Below are 6,346 nucleotides of genomic sequence, written 5' to 3'. Positions count from 1 at the left end.
AGAAGTACCCAATTAATAGAGAAGTTTTGAAAAGCATCTCCTTATAAACAACACACATTCCTAACAGTTTACACAAAGACATACACATGACTTACCTATATAACCACTGGTTACCCCTTCATTTCTCATTAACTCAATTTCTAACTTTACTTTAATAGTATGTTTTAATATTCCTTTTTTTTATTAACAAGCACACATTCTAAGATGTCCAGCTAGAGAGCTGGTAATATTTGGATGAGCTGTTGCAAGGAAAGCTTGGACCTTTTTTTTCCCAAATTGGGGTAAAACCACTTAAAAATTCCAAAGTGAATTTCTCTAAATAGATAATCCTTTAGGTAAAACTTCAGTAAGTATTTAAAAGTCAACAAACAAGACACCAAATCAGGAGTTCTGTAAGGAAGCTGAAAGACTCAAACAGCACACTAAGCAAGGCAGTAGTTGTGAAGCCCTAAAATGCCACAGCCTGACCTACTGGCATTATCTTCTGCCTAGAAAAGACAGGGACAAGCCCAGGTAGTAATATTGTCAGAAACAAGATGTTAAAAAGAAAAAAGTCAGAATTTCTAGACATAAAACAAGACATAACTAGGAAAGGAAAGAATGCACAAGTTTACAAAGAAGGCTTGCCAAATCATTAAGATCAAACAATGGCAGACACTGAAAAGCTGTTAAATGTCTTCTCTGCTTCCACTGTAATTTAACAGGTTAAGTATAATAAAGAAAAACATGATTTTTAGCAATGATAAAAGAAATAAATTTGAGCGTAGGAAAAACACGTGTCAATGACTACATAGTTAGGTATTTTTAACCCTGTGAGCTCTAAGGAAATCCATTCCTAAATACTTTAGGTAAGTTTCCCAAGCAACACAATGGCCTCTAACAGCTTTCTTTGAGGTCTCACTGAAGGCAGGTAAGATTCAAAAACACTAGGAAAATGAAAAAAAAGATTGTCTTTAAAAAAGAGGGAAAGGTAAATCCAATAGTTTATAGGTCAATCAACACAATTTCAGAACACCCAAAAATACTGGAACAACAACTACAAAGACTTTTTTTTTCTTTTAATAAAGCACTTAACATGGTAAGAACATGAATAAAAGGCAACATCAGCTCCCCAGAAACAATGCCAGACCAACAAATTGTCCTCTCTGATCAGGCATCATGCTTAATGGGTGAAGGAAAAGCACGTTAATTGTAGTACCGCTTTTGTCACATAGCATTGCCATCTATAAAGTAGGAAAGAAAGTTGCAAGTGGAAGTACTTTTGAGCAGGTACAAAACAGCTGGAAAAAGGATACGTAATGAATAATTACTACAGTTAAACTAGGTGTATATCAGCAGCGGAGTTTCAGAGAGGGCTCAGGATCTCATCTTGGTGCAACCCTGAATCTCCATCTATGCCATATATGGCAAGACAAAGTACATGGCCTGGGAATGCAAATAACAGAAAATCAGGAGAGGGCTGCAGACACTCTGGAAGGCAAGTAAATGCTGACAAACTAGACAAATAATCGAATGCAAATAGGATGTAATTCACCAGGGACAAAGCATGTTATTTTAGAGGAAATAACTATCTCAGGAGATGGGGAATGACCTGCTAAAGAGTACCTCTGAAAAAAGTATCCAAGGCTACACTGGATCGCAAACTGATAGTGAGACAGTATCATAACACTATTAGAGGAAAAATAAACTAAAATAAAATAAACACAAGTACTCCAATATAAATACACATGGGGGAAAAAACCCCAAACCTGTTCTATTCAATACTGGTATAGTCTGCCCTGGAAGACACTCTTCAATTTTCACATCGTACGTTATAAGAGCATGAACCAAATGGGAGAGTAAGTGGAGATTTAAAGGATTATTTTCTAAAATATGGGTCACAAGCCACAAAGATGCCATAAAAGGCACAAAAAAAATTTTAAGTAGAAAGACAGAAAAGAGAAGGATAAAACTGAACTATTAGATCGAATTATATTTATTGCAAGTAACAGTTTCTACATAAAAAGACAGTCACTGTTTATATCTGCAGCCAATAATTGCACCAAATTCTCTTGTTCCTGAAGGAACTGAGTTACTGCTTTGAATTAAGAGTAATTAGCTCATCCTTATCTAAAGAGATCACATAAAGAAAGTTGAGTTTAAAGTCTGTTATTGCAAAAATTTGAGTAAAACCTGTAGAGAAGAAAAACATATAGCTGTCTCCAGATATGTACAACAGGATACTGAGAAAAAGAAAGGAAATTGTATTTATACAGATATCTTAATAACTGTAATTAAGGTAGTGAAATAGATTAATAGTCTAGAAGTTGTAAAACTTCCAATGATGTGTGGTGAATTTTAAAAATGAGTTGATGAAAATCTGTCAGAAACATGTCAGCAAAACCTGACCTGCCTCTGAAGGGAAGGGGAAAAGGCATAGATCACACAATTATGGAATGGCTTGGGTTGGAAGGGAGCTGAAGTATCACCTACATCCAGCACTCCTGCCATGGGCAGGGACACCTTCCACTAGACCAGGTTGCTCAGAGGATCTGTCAAAATTTTTTCATCTTGCTTTCTACCATTCCACTCCCAAAAAAAGCCAACCTCATTCCTGTGATCCATACCTCTGAATTATCTGCGCTTTCGCAATACGTAGAAGTTGATGGCTCCAAGAGCTCCAGTGTGCCCCCTCATACCTCTAAGTCCACAAGCTCCTACTTCTTATGACAGGATTGAAGAAAAAAAAATAAAGTTGATTTAGCAATAAGAAAGGGTTTGTGGCTCATGACCTCCCTGGCCATGGACAAAGCACACCAGTAGGACTCCACAGAAGCATGGGGTTTGTCTCAGATTACATGCACTCACAGCTAACCATCCTGGGAGTGGAAGAAATACTCTAACAGATGACAGGGATGGAGACTATGCCCAAATAGCCACAGAAGGTGTCCTGGCACAAATCACTCACTGTTCTCCTAAAATAATATTGAACACTGGGATTTAAGTATGATGGGGGCATGCTATAGTACCCTGCCAGGAGACACCCAGTAACTGGTTAAGTGATAACCTCACACCTGTAGCTGCAAAACAAAGGCAGACACTACCGAAGAGCATGTGGGGGTTTTAGAGATAAATCAACAGAAGGCAGCTATACAAGCGATAAACTATTCTAAGAGACAGAAAAAAACGTACACCTTCCATTCTAACCTGCATTTTGTGGAACAGATTGCAAAATCAATTACTCAACTACATGAATCACCTATGAGTCAGTGCACTAACTGTAGTCCTACGGTCCTCTTCTCCACATTGAAAAATATGGGTTTTCATTTATCTCTTACTGTTTCATTATCTAATCTTTGTGTAACAGAAACTGCAACTCAATTTTTATTAGTTCCCTTCTGAAATCTTTAAATGTCACACACAGAAAAAGTATATACCTATCTTCTATACCTATTAAGTGTTCTAGAAAAACTGTAGAAAAGCACAGCAGTGAACACTGTTCACTTAGTTTTACATAGAACAGGGTAAAACTAGACATGTGGTTATCCATAACCTATCTTTCCCACCTTCAGGGTGCAGGACAGTGTTGAATGTTACCACATTTAACCTGACATTCCCCGCTTCTTTAGATTTGACACCAAGATGCAACTTTTTCTTAAATTCCTGTTCCCAAAACATACATATATAAGTATAATCTCACTTTATTTCAAACCATATAATTAGCTCTTTGCATTTGCCTTTCTGCTTGCCCACACAAAGATCACAGACACACCTGCAGTGAAGACCTACTGTGATACACCGCAAAAAAAGAAAGAAATTGGAGGGGAAAATCTCACCAAGGCAAATAAAACTTATTTTAATAAATGCCAATCTGGAATTATAAAAAATTTCTTTCAAGGAGGGGACTTAAGACATATTCAGTAAACTGACATTAATTTACCACAGCAAAGATAATTAACGCCTACATAAAAATACAGAAAGTGTTCAGAACTCCAGGCAGTTTCTGCTCTGGAAAAGAGCAGAAAATTGGAACACTGATCAGTGTGTTGTTGAGTTTTGCTACTGCCACTTAGAACTGATGTCTGAGATGACACAGAAAAAGGCATGTGAGTTTCAATGACACAGCTTATGAAACTAACAGTCACTTCTGAGGCAGGCACTGGAGTTATTTACGCAAGAAGACAAACTGAAATGGAAGTTGGGTTGTGGCATACCAAAACTGATCCTGACAGCAGCCAAGAGTTTGAGAGCACAGGAGGGTAATCAAAGTAAGAGATAGAGAATTAACACTTTCCCCTTCTACTTTCCCTAATGGTTAATTACTTAACCATTGTCTTTAAAATAAAGTATATTTCCAACCTAGAGTTGTGCGAGAACTGCATCTAAACCAAACTCATGTAGGTTGCAACTGCACCAAAATTAAGTACCCCAAAATCACCTAAATGCCACCTTTGCTGGCAGTCATAATCAAGAAGCTGAAATAGCTTCTACTAAATCAGTGTTAATACAAGGTACAAGGACCACATCTGTGTCATTACTGCTCTGCCAGCACAATCTGCTTTGAGAGCTTTTCACAAACCCTGGAATTTGTGTGGAGAGAAGAAAAAAAAAAAAGTAATAGAAACCAACTTTTAAAAACTGTCATGTTTTCAATAATCCAAGATGAAGTTCAAAATATTAGTTTGGGTCACAATGAAGCCAAACTGCTTCAAACCTTGAAACTCTTAGTGTAAAGCTGCTAAAACTGCCTACGAAACACAACTGCCACGACAGAAAAAAAGGACTTGTAAGTCAGAGGGCACTTTTCATCAACAGGCAGATGGTGGTATCAGAGACCTTCCTAAACTCAAGATTAAGCAGATGACACCACAGTGAGGAGGAAGGGCAATGGTACAGTCTTGTAGCCCCAAAGGTTATTTTCCTGCGTGAAAATAGAAGCAAAGGTAGCAAAAGATCAGAAATTATTCTTTTTTCCATGCTACTACCTGTAAACAGTAATAATGTCCTCCTGTCTCATTTTTTATTAAATAGATATGCAAGTTTTTCAGAATCTGTCTCAAACAGGTAAATTGCCCCATGATGTACAAGGACGTGGATAAATTAAACACATGTATTAAAGTTAAGCACACGAATAAACCTGCAGAAGAACAAAGACTTGTCATGTAAGCTTCCTGGGAAAGAGATCATGTGCTAGGTATAAAGCTAAAAATACATTTATAGTCCTATAATAAACAAATGCTCCTTTCAAAATATTGAACAATGATCAATGACAAGAATGTAAGAGAAGGTAAACTGAAAAAATTATTTACTTTCCAGAGCTTAACAGCAAGCTTAAAAAAAAAATCAAAATCCAATCAATCATATTGGGAGGGGGTATACACACACTAAGTTAGTTATCTGCACAAATTGAAAATTTTAGGCCAATATCATGTAAAATTCATAAAAGCCCCACACTTGCTGAAATTAGTTCAAACCAGAAGCAGCAGTTTGCAGCTAAGACATAAGGACAAGGACTCGCACTTTTGTCTCATTATATGACCTTAGATGAATCACTGAAGGCCATTCATTCAGGCACCATATGAAACAGTATCTTCTAGAGAAATGTGAGTTGGAACTGGAATTCTGCTTTTTGCGTACATGCCTGATACATTTCTGAAAGATTACTTGCATTTTTTTCATGCACATCCCATTTCACAACCTGACCTATAGACATAAGTTGGAGGGAAAGACAAGAAAATTTTATCAGTGAAATTAGAACTTTACACAGATACTACTAGTCAAGTATTTTAATTAAGGGAAAGGTAAAAAACTGTGGAAGGCAAATCACAAAAACAAAGAAAAGGCTATAAACTAGTGATCATAAAAACAAGATTATAAATCAATTCCATGATGGATAAATCAATTCCATGATGGCAGCCCATCCCTGCAGCCTGATGTCCTCAAACAACATACGCAAGGACTACCATCCCCTTAACATGGAAGCTGACAAACTGTGCCTAAAGCCACTGGATTTGCTCTGACAACTTTTTCTAAATTCTAGTATGCTGGTTATAAAAAACAAACTACATAGAGTCCAAGTGTTAAACCAATAACTAATAAAACACGCGCAACCACAGTACTAACTGCAGTGCTTGTCTATTTTTCTTAGGATGTATAAATATTGTACAATCACAACACGATGTGTGGATGTGAACATTTATCAATCCTGGGAGCCACCAGTCACCAGCCGAATTCTCACACTTTTGACAGACTGGCAGAGGACGAAGAGTTCTCACTAAAGAAAAAAGACCTCTGCTCCTAACCTAAGCCTCGAGTTAACAAAACCCCGTAAATTTGTGTACTGAGCTGACTTTCAAAGCAAGGCTGT

This window comes from Corvus brachyrhynchos, unplaced genomic scaffold (genome assembly GCF_000691975.1).
Source record: "Corvus brachyrhynchos isolate BGI_N302 unplaced genomic scaffold, ASM69197v1 scaffold14, whole genome shotgun sequence".
Lineage (NCBI taxonomy): Eukaryota > Metazoa > Chordata > Aves > Passeriformes > Corvidae > Corvus > Corvus brachyrhynchos.
This window is presented reverse-complemented; position numbering follows the sequence as displayed.